At 39.4% G+C, this 20,015-nt stretch overlaps 1 protein-coding gene and 1 pseudogene across 4 annotated transcripts in view; one reads left to right on the forward strand and one right to left on the reverse strand.

Moving 5' to 3' along the window:
* Nucleotides 1-1,539: 1,539 nt before the first annotated feature.
* Znf70 (zinc finger protein 70) overlaps nucleotides 1,540-20,015 on the reverse strand; it is a 76,708-nt gene continuing 58,232 nt past the window's right edge. The window contains exons 2-7 of one of the 4 annotated variants that reach the window (XR_013092130.1): nucleotides 9,175-9,199; nucleotides 8,987-9,087; nucleotides 7,209-7,279; nucleotides 6,635-6,786; nucleotides 3,395-3,620; nucleotides 1,540-1,818 (exon numbers count right to left, since the gene is read on the reverse strand). The gene's annotated coding sequence lies outside the window, so the exon portion shown is untranslated. Of the gene's footprint in view, nucleotides 1,819-3,394; nucleotides 3,621-6,634; nucleotides 6,787-7,208; nucleotides 7,280-7,305; nucleotides 9,200-20,015 lie in introns of those variants that run through there. The other 3 variants (XR_013092135.1, XR_013092128.1, XR_013092140.1) reach the window with 3 other exon arrangements.
* On the forward strand, nucleotides 12,238-13,104 carry LOC143408023 (KATNB1-like protein 1 pseudogene; annotated as a pseudogene).

Below are 20,015 nucleotides of genomic sequence, written 5' to 3' on the forward strand. Positions count from 1 at the left end.
CACACACACACAAAAAAAAAAAAAAAAAAAAAAAAAAAAGTCCTGTAAAGTGGCAAGGTGTCACTAAATCTCTGAGAAAACAAACAGGCTGGATGGAAAGTTACAAAGGCCGATGAACTGGCAGGGTTGCCTAGCTATTTCTTTCTGAGGCCTAAGCAGCAAGTAGCTGTAGGAGTTGGAAGGGACCTAATTCAAGGCATGGACACAGACTGCACACAGTACCTGCCCAGTTTGAGAAGAGGAAGAAAATGAGTGGTGGTGGGGGGCAGGGGGAATAGGGCTGCAGTGAAGGCCGGAGGGATCCTGTAGCACTGGAATGGGTGGAGAGGGAACTCAAACATTCCGACCTTATTTGTACTAGATGAGAAAATGGAGATGTCGGTGTGTATGTCACGACTCTTATGTTTAGTCTGTTGTAGATCTTCTGAAAAAAACCAGGATTATCCTTCTGAAGTCTTGTATACTCGGCTCTTGGGTCTTCAACTTTATCCCACAATCTGAATCTATACTCATCAAATGGCACTTATTACTTCTCATTTCCTCCTCTTGGAACAGCAGCTGTTTCATAGGAAACAACCTGGAGAGACCTCTCCTCGCCCATGTGGAATCAGATACTGATTCATAGTGTCTCCTTTTAACTCCACTCAGGACTGAGTCTGGTATCTTTGCAGAGATAAGACTGCACAGAATTTAACAGGTCATCATCAGGATCTTCCTAGGATCTGTGATTGTTACCTTATATGGCTAAAAATACTTTGCAGATGTGATTAAGGACCTTGAAATGGAGACATTGTCCTGGGTTATTCAGTGAGTCCTAAATGGAATCATGGTTGCCTCAATAAAAAGGAAGCAAAGGGCTGGGGATGTAGCTCAGTTGTTGAAGTGTTTACCTTGCATGCCCAAGGCCCTGGGTTCACTCTCCAGCACCATAAAAAAAGCCAAACCAACAAAAGGAAAGCTAAAAGAAGCCTTGAGGACAGAGTTTGGATAATGTAGCTACAACCCAAAGAATGCCAGCAACATCCAATATAGCTGTTGAAGACATGGAACTGATTCTGTCCTGGAACCTCCAAAAGGAACCAACACCGTAGATACCAAAATTTCAACCCTTAAACCTCATTTTGGATTTCAGGCTCCCAGAACTATAATAAAATAAATTGCTGTTATTCTAAGCCCCTTAATTTGTGGTAATTTGTTACAGCAACAGTAGAAATTTAATATACCTGATACCAGACATTTTGGACATCCTGTCTATGTATTATACCCTTTTCATTTGTGCTGCACTTGGCCTCCTTAGTGCTATTGCCCTCTCACCTTGGTAAACCTTGCATGTGTAGGAAATTGTTTTTTAATATTCTCCAGTATATTCACTTTGCTTTTATAAATGACATGTCTGTGAGAATTATGTTTGTCTCCTAATTTGATATTTTAGGGAACATGGAACCTATTCCACTAGTGCCCGTGTTCAAGCAGTTTGGTAGCACTGTGGCCAAGTATGATTGATGATTTGCAAAAAGTAAAACACTGCTTATACAGAGGTGTTTTTCTATGATACATTTTTATTTTATAGAAAAATCTTTAAAATCAATTGTTAGCAAGTGTCTGTTATTTAACATAAAAACATCAATATTAAATATTGCACTCATTTTCAAAATTAACATTTAGACTATACAAGATAAAATAAACTGCATCTAATTTAAACTATGGAGAGAATAAGCAGGAAGGTGCTCCTGTACTTGGACCTTAATGCTTCATTCGTGCTTCCCATTACTCAGGAAGCTCCAGATTCTCCCAGCCTCCAGGTGTCCATACAGGAATCTGCAAAACAGAAACAGATACAAGGTCACTGGGGAGACACAGAAAAAAAGTAGGGTCTCACTGTGGGGGAGGAATACAGGAATAGAACGCTCCTCAGGCCCTGGGATCTGACCTTCCCAGGGGTTCAGGACAGGGAGCACTGAGACCTGTTTGCTGTCCTCTGCTGAGGGTATTGTCTGTGGGCCCATTGTCTACAACTGTCCTCCAGGAGCAAATTCTCCTGTGCATACACCTGTGTATACAGCCTTCAGGGGCTGCTCCCATGGACAGTGAACTTGAGGCAGAGGAAAGAGTAGTTTTTATGACCCTGGAATGGAAAGACCTAGTCCCACACACCTGGGCCACCTGAGGAGCAGGAGATCTGATAATGATAACTCAGGGAGAAGGCGAAACTGTGTCCCTACATCCATGAAATCCCAGGATACATATCGTGACCCACATGGAATTCTTTATTAATTCCTGGAATTCTTTATTATTTTCCCCTAACACTGTAAAACTTCTTATTTACACCCTCATCAAACATGTTTTTTTTTAATATCCTTTCCTGTGGTTTAATATATATCTCATTATTTCAAAATGTTCCAGTGGGAAAATGGTTACTGAGGACAATACTTTTAAAGAGTGATAAAATTATTATATTTGTTATTAAACTATAAAATCAGAAAATACATAAAATCAAGGTAAACAACTTATGATTTGGCTCTTTTAACTCACTCATATGAGCAATGCATTGCATTGCTTCAGGTGCTTGCTTTGTTCAAATTTGACAACGTACAAAAATTTATACCATTCATCTCTATATACAAAACCCTTCAAATCTCAGAGAAATAGTGCCATGAGGTGAACCCAGGTCCCCACAAGGCTCCACAGAAGATGAGGTCCTCAGAGGCATGATGAAATCCCACCTGTTCTTGGGTCCTGTAGTGTTCCCAGATACCACGACTTGCTAAGTACCTATAGCACTCAAAGCTGAACCAAGAGGGCTGTCCTTCCTGCATGAGCAGGAGCCACTCTCCACCCCACATTCTTCCAGGAGGCTTGAACCACACAAGGTCAGGACAGCTTTCCAATGTCTCCCCATACCTAATGACTCACTGGCCATGCTCCCTGTTGGCTTTAGTGAGTTGGGCAGGCACAGCTGGTTCCCAGAGAATGAGAGGTTGTACAACTTTGGTGGCATTTCACAAATGACACAATGAGTAGCACCCTCAGAATTCATGCACATGTTGGATCTACCAGTTCTTACAGCCTCTCCTAGTTAAAGAAGCTATGGAAGGTTTGGCCTGATAGGAGTAGGAGAAGCTATGGAATGGGTATCCATTTCCTGGGACACTAGGTCAATAAATGTAGTCACAAACACAATGCTGTGTAACAAAACCCATGAACACAAAGTTTCTTACTACTATGTCATTAAATGGTAAAATAAATATATCATTTTTTTTCTTTCTTTTTCCTTTTTGTTTTTTCATTGTTTGTGATTTCATGCCCCCTTCCCCTGGCTCAAAGCAACAGGTGTAAACCAATTGTTCCCAAATACTGGCTCTGATTGGGTCCAACCTGGAGTATTGTTACATACCTGGAGAGTCTTCCTTTTCATTATGGAGTCACTGATATTCTCTACAAGCAAATCTTTAGAAACACAAATATAAACAATGAGTTATTTGAATTTGGTGCTCCCTATACCAGTTGAGGATATGCAGGCTCACATAACATCTCACAGCTCTTTCCTCTGGGTGGTAAGTTGCGCTCTGGGCTCTACAGACTTGGAGGCCTTCATCAAGACATTACAATCAGTTGCAAACCTTCAATGGAAATAGAGGAGCTGAATAAATTATCTTTCAACTTCTCACTTCCACTAACCCATTATGATTCTAACTTCCAAACATACAAACCTGAATTTTCAACTTTGCTGCATATGCATTGAGATTTATGAGTTCAATGGACAGACCCCAGGCCAGGCTCAGAAACCAACTGCCCACAAGAGGTTGGAATATTCTCTTGAGGTTCCAAATGTTTGATTTCATTTAGTTAAATTAAATTAAATATGGAGGACTTACACATTGAATGGCAATGACCTAAAGTCCAAAGATGGGGAAGACAAAACCTCCCTTCCCTTGGCATTCCCTTTCAGAGTAGTTTGCTAGCCTGATCCAATTGTTCATTAACAAGTGCACTCTGAGAACATGCACAAGGGCCAGCATTTTATGAGTTCCTGGAGATGCTAAAACAATGAGGCTAAAGTCCAGGCCCATGTGGATTCCCAATAGTGCCCAGGAAAACCTATCCGGAAGTGATGAGCCCAGTGAGAGCGAAGAGGCAGGGGAAACAATGTTGTCTTCAAGAGCCTACCTTTATCCTCCTGAGCCTGGGTCAGAACCTGAACATCCACCTGCCTTGGGGTGGGGCACAACAGGACAGAAGAATTAAAGAGGGGACTTTTCCCACCTGAGGAAGATCCTAGCCCAGGGTATTTTAATCAGATACTCATGGAACTAAGACAAGCTGACCAGGACTAAGCTCAGGAATGAGGAGGAATGAAGAGTATATGGGTCCTGCCCATGTAGTGACTGCCCAGGGCCAAGACCCCCCTCCCCATGAAAGGAGGACATAGACAGAATCTAAGGCTGGCAATTTTAGGATATGTCAGAGACACTTTCAAATTGATGTCCTCTGAACCATGCAAGGGAGCAGCTCACCTTATAGTAGATCCCATGCATCCCACCCCCACACTGCCATTAGAATGTGCTACAACTGCACTGACCAAACACAGTTTAAATATGTTTTCTGGGCCAGACAATCCTTAGCCAGAACTCTCTCCATGAGAACTGATTGTCTGAAAACTTTGAGAAGCAATAAAAGGTGGACTTCTGTCCCAGCATATGGAATTTCAGTCTTAGGACCAACCCTGAAGTCCATCACTATAAACTTAATTCCTGCCAGTTTGGACCAGAGATGTGAGCACCTGACTCCTTTTCTCTAACTCTCACTATTTTCTGTGGGTATAACTGTCATCATTATAGTCATTACTATCACACAGGGAGATAGAAAAGACATGCACATGAAGAAGGCTTCTCTCTCCTGGCTTTTAAGAGACAATTGTGCAATGCTTATGTCACCTGTAAGAGTCACATCTTGCTCATTCCCACTCAGGAAGGGCCTAATTGTATGACTTGCTCAGATAATGATGTTAACCTGATTCTGTAGACCTGCAACCTTGGCATCCACCTTCATCCCAGGAGATGGATTCCTTTATGTCTTCCTCTAGCCAGGTAACTATTGTCCTTCATAAGGTCTATACTATGCTCTGCCCTTCTTCTCTCTCATGGAATCCACTGGACAGCTCTCCATAAATTCATGGAGCCCAAGGGGTGGTAATACTGGTTTTTATCTCTAATCACACACAGCAGAATTATTAGTGAGCTATCACCTAGAAATTCAAGATTTCTAGTATAATTTTGTCTCAAGTCCATGGTTTCTGAGGGTAACTAAGTGAAATTTGTAAATATTAGAGTCTGAGGGTAACTAAGTGAAATTTGTAAATATTAGAAATTTGTAAATATATAAGACTCTAATATTTACAAATTTCACTTAGTTACCCTCAGAAACCATGGACTTGAGACAAAATTACCCTCTCATCTTGTTTTTATGGGGAAACAATTTTGAGACAAAATTACCCTCATCTCGTTTTTATGGGGAAAATATTCACACCTATAGGGTGATCAAATTTTATTAAAATTCAATATTTTCCACAAAAAAATGTAGCCAAAGTAAACTCAAATCATTGTTTGGCTTATTTTATATTCATTTAGACTTAGAACTATGTTGACCTTGCTTCATTGTAAAGATCTCAGAAACAACCAAGGAGATATGATGGAGATTCTTTTCCTTGGCTGCATTTATCTCTCTCCACCTTGCAGTGAATGACTTCCCCTTAGTCCTTCTAGAAAGGAAGCTCAGCCTGATGCTCAGTACCTCAAGCAAACCTCTTTTTCACCATACATTTTACAGTATTTCTGTCCAGTGCAACAAAACCATGACCAGAGTAAATGAGGGGAGACAGATTTTTCACATACAAAAGGCATGTGCTACTCTGAGTAACATTATCAATTATTAGACCTCCATGGAGAAATCTGGAGTGAATTTCCCCCAACTCTACCTTCAGGCTCTTTCTGTTAGATTTCTACTAGAACTGTGGTTGTGCCAGGGTTTCATTACAAAGGAAATACCCTGCCCAGCACTCCATGTTCAAACTGGGTTGGATAAATTAATTCTAAGGTCTTTTTGAGAAAAGGGTTATGTATAAAAAAATTGTCAAGAATAAAGAATTATGACTAATCAAATGCCAAGAACAAGTATAGAGGCCTGCCGACAGGTGATTCATTATAAAATGAAGTTGCTACTAGTTCATTAACAGGGATTATGAAACACATCTTTGTCCCCTTTATATCCTGGGAACATTTTCCTGGGTTTTGATGTGATATTTTCCATGTTAATTGAGGTATACTTGACATGCAGTAAATTGCACACATATAGAGTGTATAATTTGATTAATTTATATCTATTTATAATCATGCTGCAATAAAGATAGCATTTTTATTGAGAACATTCATACTGGTGACTAAGGGAATAAATATTTAGTAAAACACACAAAAACCCACACACAGGCACAATCAGAATAATATCACACAAATGCACACACAGACACACTGCTTCCCTGAACACATATCCTCATACCACCTAACGGGAACAAGTTGCTTTCAGAGGAAATGAAGAATGGCCATCAGTTCAACTGGAAAATCAGTTCCTACCACCATACCCCAGTCCTTATCCATGGCAGACAGTTGGAATCAGGGCAGCTCTCCACAAGAAAGTCAGCAAGACAGTTCCACCTTCCTCATCATCTAGACAATTCATCAGCAAGTGAGTGATTCCACAGTGCATACCATTTTCAGTTCCTCTTGCATCCACCTGTAATTACAGAGAAAGGATCACTAATGTGGACAGTCCATCCTGATTCTCTTCTTCATTTTGTGACATTAGGAAAACAGATGGAAAGCAGGTCAAGTCAGAGGGACCTTAAAGGCAAGGACAGATCAAACCTACTTTCGCCAAGGCATCCCATCTTCCCGGGTGACGTATATCTAAAGTCTCTTGTGGTTGGAAATTACAAAATTATTTTCCAGGGAGTTGCTGAGGAAAATGCTTTCAACTATACACTTTAAAATGATCATGTGATTTTTAAAAATTGTCTTGAATCTGGTATCAGTTGCTAATAGACTCTTCACCAAGGACACTGTATATATCATCTAAACTATGCATCTTCAGATTTTCAGTAGAAAGAAACCAAGAAGACAACACTTTCATTTCAAAGGAAGATAATGAAACCTTACCAGGACATTCAGTGGGTCCTCCTTGTCGTTGCTGTCACTTGCAAGTGATTCCAACAAGTCCTCAGAGGAAACTAAGAGGACAAAGAGTAATTGTCAGTATCTGGTTGTTTCTGCTCATGAATTATTGAGGGGCATTACTTGATATGGATGCACGGCAAGCGTGAAAGGCAAAGGAATGGAGCAGGAAAGAGATGAGAAACAGAGCCTTTGGCTTTCAAGCCAAAAATCAAACTAATTGATGTGAAATAGTCTAAAAAGGAAATAAACACTAAAGTCCATGCTGTGTTTCAATAATTGAGTCCCAGGCCTCTTCTTGCCCATTCAGATGCAGAGCTAAATGGTCATAATCTTCTTGATATCTTCCAAGATCACATTTTACCCCTGGATGCACAAATGCTGCTACTATGCATATTGTCTCTTTAAAAGGTTTTTTACTTTATTAATAGCAACCTTGTTTGGCAAACTGGATTCAATTATAGACAAAATATTCTACTACATTTACTTTCTAATTTTTATAAAAAATAATTTGTCACTAAAGATTTTAAAACATTAAAATCTTACCATTTAAAAATAACCACTACTGATCCCTCCCTAAATCTTTTTCCTTCCTTTCTTACCAATATTTGGGATCAAACCCAAGGCCTTTTGCATGCTAGGTAAGCACTCTAGCACTAAGCTACACCCCTAGCGCTCTTGAGAGTGGTTATCACTAGGTTGCCCAGACTGGCCTCAAAATTGTGGTCAGTCCTGCCTCAACCTCCAGAGCAGATGGGATTAGAGGTGTATACACCATACGTGGCCCTTTCTGCCTTTTCTACACAAGATGCATATCCACTGTGTCACTAGCTGCTCACACTCACACTAGTCCTGGAATAGTGGGTCAGTTCATAATGGAGTTCAGCAGTGGTGAGTGCTGACACCCTAACCCAGCTGGAAGGGAGATTTGCAACAAGGGTGATAAACCAAGGCTAACATCTAAGTTGTAGTTTGAGTTCTTATTTGTCACTATCCCTTGATTTTGTGTGCTAATGAGGTTGAGCATTTCTAAAGCTAGTGGTAGTCATATTATTAAATACTACAGAATAACTTCTTGATTCTTGTTCACAGACAGCAAGAACCCCAGCACTAGCAGGTGTGAACCTTGACTATCCTACTAGGTGCCTCACACCTGTCAAAATATGTGAATTTACCAGAACCCTGGTAAATGGTGGGCTATGTGTCCTTTTCATTATTGTCAGTACCAAAGTCTGATGTTAAATGTACCTAATGCACTCTAGGTTACTCGACTAGAGGGATCACATAATGACTGACAATGTTTGGGACTTCTGTAAATATAATCCTTCCAGAGCCATACAGATGTGCTGAACTCCCTAGCCTGGTGACTTAAGTTATTCCATAGCTGAATTATGAATACAATTTTGTAGCCCAGAGTATCACCACTGGGACCAGTGCCTGGGTTCACATGTGCCTATTCTACTTACAGGGTCAAGAGTCTGATCACTCATCCCTAAATCATGTCCATCTAAGAATTGGTGACATTAAACTAACTTTCAGATTCTGCTGTGGAGATGGCTGAATAAATTGATTTATATTAAGTGTGCAGGGATGTGGGATTTTTATTTTTAGAAAATTGCCATCTGTGTTGTGCTGTGAATGTGGGAACATATCTTCTGGGGAAATGCACACGAGTGAACACATTCCCACCCACTATACACAGACTCACTGGTTAATACCTCCTATTGGTCATGCCAAAAACCACAAAAATGATAGAGCTCCACCTGAGGACTGTAATAGATGGTCATAAGTCTTCACTGGACTATCAGTTTCTTTCACCAAACCCCCAGTCCTCTTTTCCAGCAGGAATCTGGAATCAGGATGGCTTTGTAGACAGAAACAGGCAAGAAAGTTGAAACTTTTTCAGCACTTCAATTTTCCCTCAGCAAGTAAGTGAATTGAGAATACATACAGTTTTCATTTGCTTCTGAGTCCACCTACAAATAAAGAAAGAAGGACACTTTGAGCATCACATCATGCCACATCCTGCTTGCACAGGACTTTGTTTACCAAGATGACATGGGAAAACTAGATGGGAAACAGAGACCCAGGAAATGGTCAAAAAGTAAAGCCTCGAGGGCATATGCACCAAGGCCATCATCTTTACATGGAAGATTTCTCAAGTCCATTTTGGTTGATACATATAAAATTCCTTAATAATCAGAAAATTATTATAAAGAGAAATTCTCACTATCCTCCAATTTGTAACTGATGCTGTCATACATGAAAACAATCTGGAGTCAGGTATCCGTTGGCAAGAGACTTGCAGTTGACATTCCTTGGCAAAGGGAATTATGTAGTTATCTATAAAGTACTTGGTCAGATGTTCATGTCTGAAGCTGATTTAAAAAGAAAGCAAAGGGGTGGGGGAGCATGTAGATGTCAAACAAAGAAAGTCATCATTTCCTTGCTGATACCCTCTGCCTTGAAACTTGTGAGCTCTTACATCAGCACCACTGGGGAATCTAGGAGAAATCAGGATAATTTTCAGTACATAGGAGTTGCTAAAGAATGATTTGGGGATCTTTTTTGGCATAGACAGATAAGTGATTGAAAATACAGACTGAGTTTTTGCTGTAATGTACTCCTCATCAGATATAGGAACAAAAAGTAAATAGGAGAAAGATCAGTAGAGAGGAAGGGAGAGGGGAAATACTGGGGACTGCATTAGAGCAAATTATATTCCAATCCTAATGTATAACTAAAAAGAATCAAACCAAAATTTTTAAAAGGGGTAGAAAGGGGAAATAACAAAACCTTGGCTTTCTAGCTAAGTCTAACCAAATACACCTGAAACAGTCCATTTACAAGTGGATTTGTAATAAAATGCACTGTATGATTGAATATCAGTGGCTTTTCACTCTTTCATCCCCATCTTGAAGCCCAGACATCTCCCCTGATTTTCACTTTAAATTTTACCAAATTATTTGACCTTAACAGATCCATCACCTGCTGCTATTGCATTTATCATGTATTCTGTTTCACTTCTAGTCTTTGTGGTGAAATATATGTAATATTAATGATTTTAATCATTGGCAAGTGTTTATTTTGGTAATATTAAAAGCTGAAAACTGGACTCGGGTTGAAGCTCATTGGTAGAACGCTTGCCTTACATATATAAGGCATATGGGTTCAATCCTCAGCACCACATAAAAATAAATAAATAAAAATATTATAGGGCTGGGGCTGGGGCTCATTGGTAGAGTACTGGCCTAACATGTGCAAGGCACTGGGTTCGATTCTCAGCACCACATATAAATAAATGAATAAAATAAAGGTCCATCAACATCTAAAAAACTTAGAATGTATCCATCTGCAACTAAAAAAAAAAACATATATTTTTTAAAAGGCTGACAACCTCCCACAAAATCAGCAACAGGTCAAAGATGTCTACTTTTACTATGGCTATGTATCACTGGACTTGAAATTCTAGTTACAGCAATTAGATGAGAAAAATATTAAAGGTGTCAGGTTTGAAAGGAGGAAATTAGATTATCTCTTCTCCCAGAGGACATGATCCCACACATTAAAAATCTCAAAGACTGCACAAGAAAGCTCCCAAAAATTGATGAACAAATCCTGCAAAGTTGTAAGTCAGAAGATCAAGAGAAACATTTTTGTCTGCATGCACCAGCAATTACCAACACAAAAAAGACATTTAAAAAAGTAATTCCATTTATAAAACATCTGAAATAAAAAATACATGTAGCAATAAATTTAAACAGGGAAGGAAAGTTTAGTACACTTACAACCAGAAATTTTACTGAAAGAAACTAAAGACTAACTAAATAAATGTTAAAGCATGTGTGCTCGTGAATTTAAAAGACTTAATATTGGACTTAAAACATTCCTCAGGACAAGGAAATGATTAGGGAAAATAGAGGCATTACATAATGATAGAGGGATTGATTCTCAAAGAAGTCAAGAGAGTCTTTTTGTGTATGCACCTAACAACAAAGCATCAAAATTCTTGAGACCAAAATGGATGGAATCACAATGAGAAGTAAATTAATACACTATTATAGTGGAAGAGTTAAACACCCCTTTATCAGTACCTAAAGGATCCAGCAGGAATAGCATAAATAAGGTCATCATTGAACTGAACAACTCTGTTATGGGTCAAAATATGTCCCTGAGAATAAAAAAAAGTCTCACAACATGACCTTTTTTGGAATTACAGTCATTACAGGTGAAATCAGTTAAGGTGAGGTCACCCTGAATTGGGGTGGACCTCTTATCCATTTGGCTGATGCTTTTATAAGGAAAGGAAACAAATCCATGAAAAGGGAATGCCAGGCACTGGTGGAGGCAGATTAAAGTGTTGAAGTTGCAAACCTGGAAAGCCAGCAAAGTGGCCAAAGGTAGAGGGGAGAAAAAAAAAAAAACAAGGAAAAATATGCCCTATAGATTTGATATATGTCTACACTCTGATTATGGACTTTCAGCATTCAGAACTGTGAAACAGTGTGTATGTGTGTGTGTATATATATATTATCAGTTATTTCAAGCCAAAGAGTTTAGTACTTTGTCATAGCAGTACCCCCAATAAAACTAAGAAAAGGGGCTGGGGCTGTAGCTCAGTGGCAGAGCACTTGCCTAGCACGTATGAAACACTGGGTTCGATTCTCAGAACCATATAAAAATAAACAAATAAAAGCATTATGTCCATCTACAACTGAAAAGTATTTTTTAAAAACTTAGAAAAGTACTATCATTCAACCAGACCTAATTGGTACTTGTACAATTCCTACTTCAACAATTAGACAATATAACTTCTTCTCAAGGTCACAGGAAACATTTCTCAAGATAGACAACAGGGCCATCAAACATACCTTGACATAAGAAAACAAAAAGAATGGGAGGTTTGAATGGCTCTGAGTGGGGCCTGGCCTTGCAGCCAACGGATGCTCTAGGCTGTCCAGTGGGTGGTTTGCCAGCACCAGTGCTGGTGTGAGGTGCCAGAATTTAAGAGATTATGACATCTGAAGCGCACAATGTTAAAAAATGAAACTTTTGTAATAATATTGAGGATCATTCCATTGAAGAAAGATCTTCCTAGAAAAAAGATCTCTAATTTCACTAATAAAAACATGAAGCATGTTAAGAAATCTCTAAAACAGTTGGCTGCTTTTATAAATACAACAGCTGAATGCAACATCCTTTCCCAAATCCTTGTTATAGTAAAAAAAACAGCTCTCTAGATAAATGGGAACTGCTACATGGCAAAAAAAGAAAATGAACTGGCTTGTGCAGGCTACCTGCCTGCAAAATTATGCCATGATGATCATATATATTTGGTTAACTCCAGTGATTCTGGTTCTTCACAGACAGGAAAACTCATCATCTAAATACAGTGGTTATTTTTTCCTGAGGTTTCTCTGGATCATGAAACAATGGCCCAAGCTTTGTTTAGCAGGAGTTTGAGACTGAGTGTAGCTTTAACTTTCTGGACAAAGAGAAGTATAAGTGAACTTGTAGCTTATTTAGTAAGAACAGAAAAGCTTAGAGTTGTGGTAGACTGCCTGCCTGTACTCACTAATAATTCCCAGGAATAAAAATAATATCTCACTTGGCTGCTGAGTAGAGTTGTTGCCTCTTGTAAAGTCATTACTTAACAGCAAATTTGAAGAATATGTGATAGTGGTTTACACTGGTCTTAAGCTATAATAAAAAGGTGGTGTCATCCAAAACAAATTAAAAGTGATAAAAATATTCAGATTTTAAAATTTTTAAATAACAAGTAAGTGGTTTGTGGGAACAAGAAAACCATCTTACTTTAGTTCCAGGATATACTGGTAATATAGCTAAGGATGTAGATGCTTATTTATTATAGTTGCATTGAGAGATTTTATTTACTAAAGAGCATTTGATTATTCAAACCATCCTGGATTATGATTTCCAAAAATAGGCCTCTTCTGAGAACTGAGGAAGAACTGAAGCATTTTTTCTTTTAAAAATTCACTCAACAACCATAATTATGTGAGTTAGTCTCTGAATCCTCTATTCTGTACCATTGGTCTACAAGTCTGTTTTGGTGCCAATATCATGCAGTTTTTGTTACTATTGCTCTGTACTATAGTTTAAGTTCTGGTATAGTGAGCCACCTGCTTTACTCTTCTTGCTAAGTGTTGCTTTAGCTATTCTAGGTCTCTTATTTTTCCAGATGAATTTAATGACTGATTTTTCTATTTCTATGAGCAATATTATTGGAATTTCGATTGGAATTGCATTAAATCTGTATAGTGCTCTTGATAGTTTGGTCATTTTGACAATATTAATTCTGCCTATCCAAAAACAAGGGAGATCTTTCTCTTAAATATGGGACACTGAATAAACCTATATTCATTATTCTTGAATATAGGAAATAATTGAATTTGCACAGTACCTTCATTTGACTCTTCTGCAGGGTGCACCCTATTGTCCAGACAAAGGCAGATACTTGTGACCCACTGTGTGGGGTTGGCAATAGATTATCTTGACCTCTGAGGAGCAATTCTTCTAGTGGGGAGGCAAGAACCTGGGAAATGTTTTGTAAGAGACTGATGTAGACATTTCACTGGCAGAAAACCATTGATAATTAGTAATTTTTTCATAGTTCCAACTTTTTTGAATGTACACATAAAACATGTACATTTCTCTGAGTCCACTGTGACATTTTTATACATGTATGCAATGTACAATGATAGTCATTAAGTTACTTTGTGGTGAGACCAGTCTTGTCCTTTACAAAAACAAGGGTGGACCTAAAGGACATTATGTTAAGTAAAATAATCTCACTCATATGTAGAATCTAAAAATGTTGATCTCAGAAGTTGAAAAGAGTAGCTACCAGAGATTGGGGATATGATGGTGAATGTGTTTCATGTCACAATTAGACATTAGAAATAATTTCTGATGTTTTATTGTATAATGACTATACTTCACAATAATGCAATGTTATATTTCAAAATAAAAGAGAGAATTTTGAATGTTCTCACAGTTCAAATTTTTGATCTCCCTTTTCACTGTGCATACATCAAAGCCATCTGAGTGAGAGCTGGAGTTCAGGAATATCCTTCAGGATGGTGCACACTAAAAACCTCACTGAATGATTATAAAGACAATGACTTTACTGTGATGACATCATAAAGAAAGGTGTAGAAGATTTACTCAGTGCACAGGGGCTGGGCCTCATAGACTAGAATACAATTCTACTTAGAAGCTATACCTGTGAAAGGCATCTACACCCCACTGTACCTCAATCTTCTGTTTGGGGATGTAGATGTTAATATGGCCTGTTATGTTGTAAAGATAACAATTATTTAAGAAGAGACATAAACTCTCCTTCCTTTGCATGGGTCTGATGCTTTGCAGCTCACAGAAAATATCTGTTACTTCCCAAGATCCCCACATCAGCACCACAGAATGGGCAGAACAGGGGCTGACATCCACATCTTACAATTCAAGGAATTGAAATTTAAAGCCAATACAGATGCCTGATGGATCTGAGACAAAAAAATGTAGTTAGTTCCCTGGAGACAGATTCCTGGACACCTGAGTCCTCTAGATGATGCCCTGGAGCCCTAAACCAAGAGCTCTTTCCACTCTTTCTAAAATTCTCCTATGCCAAGATTTCCTCAAGAATACTAATACCCTGAAAGAAGTACCTGAGCCCCACCCCACCAAAAAAAAATAGTTCAAGTTACAACCCATACCTTTTCATTCCTGACCTAAACTTAATTTATTTTGTACCTACTGTTTAATTTCTGGCCTAAATGAAATAAAACCCATCTGAAGGACAACAAAAAGCCCAACCTTCTGACCATCCTCCTTAGCATCTTCTTACTGTCAGCTGCCTCTCCTCGAGCCCTCCTGATAAGCAGTTAACCACTCCAAGTGACCAGTGGTCTCCCTGGCTCTCAAACTGGCTCAGAACTTAGGACATTCCAAATCAACTGCCACTTTATGGCTGTGCCAAAAATCAATGTTCCTTCAACTGTCCAACAGTGGGTGAGTGATTAATGCCAATTAAATGTTTCCTGCTGGGCTGGTGCTTTGATGGTTCAATGGAGGAAGTTGGCATATCCCTACATCTGCTACTTGCTGATCTGCCTGTAGACTCTAAGAGGTTTCGCTGAGAACCTGTTATCTCTCACTCTAGCTATCTTATTAGGAATGGGAATTACTGCAGGGGTGGGCACAGGGACCACTGCCCTGGTCCATGGGACACAACAAATGACCCAATTAGAAACAGCAGTGAACCAAAACTTAAAGATATTAGAAACCTCCATCACAGCTTTGCAGGAATCTTTAACCTCTCTCTCCGAAGTTGTTTTACAGAACAGGCGAGGGTTGAACCTCCTCTTCATGAGGGAAGAAAGCCTTTGTGCTGCATTGAAGGAAGAATGTTGTTTTTATGCTGACCATACTGGAATGGTAAAAGAATCTATGAGTAAACTAAAAAGACGCCTTGAAGAGCGTCAACGGGAGAGAGAAACCCAAAAAGGGTGATATGAGTCTTGGTTCACACAATCCCCCTGGTTAACTACGCTTTTATCAGCCCTGGCCGGTCCTTTAATAATTCTTATATTGTTACTAACTCTAGGACCCTGTTTACTTAACCGTCTAGTTTCCTTTCTCCAAGCCCAAATTAAACAAGTCAAACTTATGGTAATCAGACAACAATATACCCCACTATCAGACACAGAATGTGACACCCCCCAATGATCACTTTTATGATCTGCCTCTTAGAGTCCTCCAAGGCGTCCCTTGAAGGACATGGACGTGGCCTGTGGCTTTCGGACACGTCTATTCACCACCGCCAGGGGGAGCTCATGTTCTCTTTCAGCAGCTATCTTGCCAACCCAAACCGAAAAACCGGAAAAGCATTGAGAGATCACGCTCTCTTCCGGAGACCAGAAACTAAACCCTGAGCGATCGCAAAGGAAAAACAAGCAGGAGAAAAAGGAGGAGGGAAAAAAGAGGAGGAAGAAGATAAGGCGCCTTATTTACCCCGAGAGGAGCCCGTTGGGGATCCCTTGCTTGCAGCTGCCCATTATTAACCTTTCACTGCCCACTGACAGAAGAGCTGCACCAAGGCCTGGCTGAGAACAGGTAGTAGCTGCGTCCACTCTGATCATGAGTCTTCCTGATAGTAATGTTTCTCACCCAAACCCAGGCTCACAACCTCTCATCTCTCCCCAGCTCCTTCAGGGGCAAGGGACAGTCTTATTTACCTTTTAGAACCTCACCCCAAGACCCTCCATGAGAGAGCCACTAGGCTCTGATTCCTCCCATCACCATATGTCCACACCTTTGGTCAGATGGCACTGTCCCTGGTCAATACATTCTCCCAGCATCCCCAAAATAGCAAAAATTCTGCACTCATCAAGCCTAGGACATCTCACTCAGAGATCTCAGTTTCTTTCCTTTTTCTTATTGGTACATTATAGTTATACATAATGATGGAGTTCATCTTGATACAATCATACAAGTATGGAATATAATTTGCTCCAATATAGTCACCAGTATGTCCTCTTTGTCTCCCCTCCTCCCTCCTTCTGTTCCCTTTTCTCTACTCTAATAGTCTCTCTTCTATTTACTTATAATTTTTTAAATTAATGCTAAATAGATAGATAAAAGATGAAATTCACTATTATGTAGTCATATATGTACTTATGTACCTAGCATAATTTGGCCAATTTTATTTCACTGTTCCTCTCCTTTCCTCCTTCCCCCATCAATCCACTTCCTTTGCTCCACAACTCTCTTCTATTTGCCCACCCTTGTATGCCTTATTTGATCTAGCCACCCATTATGAGAGAAAACATTTGACTTTTGACTATGTATCTGGCTTATTTACTTCACATGATGTTCTCCATGCCATAATTTTATTCTTCATTGTGGGCTGGTTCCATAACTTGGCATTGTGAATGAGCAATGTTTGTACATTGATGTGGCTGAAACACTACAGTGTGCTGATTTTAGTTTTTTAGATAAATACTGAGGAATGAGACAGTAGGGTCCTAGGGCTGTGGTGTGGGTTGTGGCTCAGCAGTAGAGTGTTCGCCTAGCACATGCAAGGCCCTGGGTTCAATCCTTAGCACCACATAAATAAAAGGTATTGTGTCCAACTACAACTAAAAATAAACATCAAAAAAATTTAAAAAGAGAGAGATAGCAAGGTCTTATGGTGATTCCATTCCTCAATTTTTAGAGGAGCCTCAATCCTGCTTTCAACAGTGGTTCTACTAATTTGCAGTGCCACCAACAATGTACCTTTTCCTCCACATCCTCACCACTTATTATTGTTGTATTCTTGATGATTGCCTTTCTGACTAGAGTAAGAAAAAAATTCCAGGCTATTAGGAGAGAGCTAGACAGTGATCGTGTCACTTGTTCGTTCCCACTCATAAGGAGCCTAAACATTCTTCAGTAGATGATGTTGATCTGCAACCTTGAACTCTACCTCCCATCCCATGGCTTTGCCCTCCTGTCTTTCTCCTGCTCCCTAACTCTTGTTCCATCCCAAGGGCCATCCCAGGGCTTTGCCCTACTGTCCTTGACAGCTCTCCATGAATTCCTGGAGCTCCTTTTGAGTTTTAGCTCCAAATTCACATAGCTGAGTCTCCTTCAGAACTCTTGGGAAAATGTGGCCTGGAGATTTAAGCTTGTTAGGACAATCTTGTCTCCAGCACATAGTTTCTGGGTTAAACAAGTGGCATGCTGTTCTGTGGGGGAAATATTCTCACCCACAGTGTGATCAAAGTTTATTAAAATAAAATATATTGACACAGAAAACATGTTGTAGAGGTGGACTCCCATAAAAAATTGGGTCATTTTATGTTTTGTGGTGGTGGTTGTTGTTGTTATTGTTGTTGTTGTTTTAAAATAACTACCTTGTCTTGTTTCCACACAAAGGCCTACAGAAGCAACCAAGAACTATTTTAACTTGTATGTTCAACAGGCATATTATGGAGATTCTCCTGTCCCAAGGCTGCATTGTTTTCTTTCTTACTTAAATGGATGTCTTCTCTCTGAGCCTCTTAAAAAGGAAGCCACATGCTCACCCTGATGCTCAGTCCCTCCAGCAAAACTCTTGTTTCTCTGTACAGTTTACAGTGTTTCTGGCCAGTATATAGAAACCATGACCAGGATAAGTGACAGGAGACAGATTTCACATGCACATGGCATTGCCTAGTCCTGGCAGCATTATCTGAAGGGAAATATGAGATCTACATGGAGAAAATTGCAGTAAACGTTCTTCCTCATTCTCTTCCAACCTCATTTTCCTGCCATTACTGGATGTGGCACATGAACAGCTATACTAGGGACTCACTGCAAAGGAACACTACCCAGAACACCATACTAAGATGGATTCTGGGAATGAATTGTAAGGCCTTTCACAGGAAAGTGAGTGAGAAAAGTGTCAAGACTGAATGACCAATCAAATGCCATGTGGATGAGGCTGATAGGAAAGATTTATGATAATGTTACTAATTCAACAACAGAGACTAGGATCCAGCTTTGTCCATTTAGGGCCTTGTGAACAGTCTTGGGTGTTGATGGGATATTTGCCTATGTCCATTCAAGTATATGTAGTAATCAATATACATATAAAGTTTATAATTTGATTCATTTTCTTCTGTATATATTCACGTTCCAACAGTGACAGCATTTTTGATTGAGAACATTGACACTGGCAGCTAAGGGAACAAATATCTTTCAGAAAGAAAGACACAAAACCTCAGTCACAGGCATCATTAGAATCAGACCACATGGATCCACACATAGACACACCCCACTCCCATGCACATACCCTCACTCCCAGGACTACAGAGAATGACTATGGTTCTTTACCTGAACAATTAATTTCTACCACAACTTCCCCAATCCCCATCCACAGAAGGAAGCTGGAATCTGGGTAGCTCTGCACACTAAAGCCACAAAGACAGTTTCATCTATCTCATCATCTAAATGATTTATCGCCAAGTAAGTGACTTCACAGTACGTGCCTTTCTTCGTCTATCTTGTGTCTACCTGCAATTACAGTGAAAAAATCACAATGAGCATCATGCCATGCTGTTCCCTGTGTGCACAGACCTTCTGTTCCCTTGTTGATATTAGAAAAGAGTGGTCAAGTTGAGGAAACAAAAGAGTAAATCTCCTGCATCTTTACATGGAATGTATGTGTCAAATCAACTGTGGTTGGCAATTAAAAAAAAAAAATCTTCTCCAAGGAGGAAAAATGCTGTTGATGAAAGGGCTTGCTGCTATTCAGCTTGTACAGATGTTGTCATTTTTCAGCGGTATCTTGATTGAGGTGTCAGTTGGTAACAGATTTTCCAATGGAATTTCTCCTAGCAAGGAAATTGAATATATCATGTAAACTATACATGTTCAGATTTTCATATTTTAATTTAATTGCAATAGAAAGAAATTGAGAAAGCAACACTTCTATTTCAGAAGAACACTTGTCTTCATCTGAAATAGAAGTGTTGCTTTCTCAGTTTCTTTCTTTGTTTCTCAGTTTCTTTCAGTGGGTTCTCCCACTGGACATTCACTGTGTCCTCCTCATCTTTGCTGTCACTTGCAAGTGACTCCACTAAGTCCTTAGTGGAAACAAGAGGACACAGAGTGATTGTCTTTATATTGATAGTGCCACTCATGAACTATTTGGAAGCATTTGCTTGACATGGAATTTATTTGTAAATTGATCATTTTTATAAAGCTAACTTAAAAGAAGATTTGACATTACTGAAATCCTACCATTTA

The sequence above is a fragment of the Callospermophilus lateralis genome, chromosome 1, assembly GCF_048772815.1.
Source record: "Callospermophilus lateralis isolate mCalLat2 chromosome 1, mCalLat2.hap1, whole genome shotgun sequence".
Classification (NCBI taxonomy): domain Eukaryota; kingdom Metazoa; phylum Chordata; class Mammalia; order Rodentia; family Sciuridae; genus Callospermophilus; species Callospermophilus lateralis.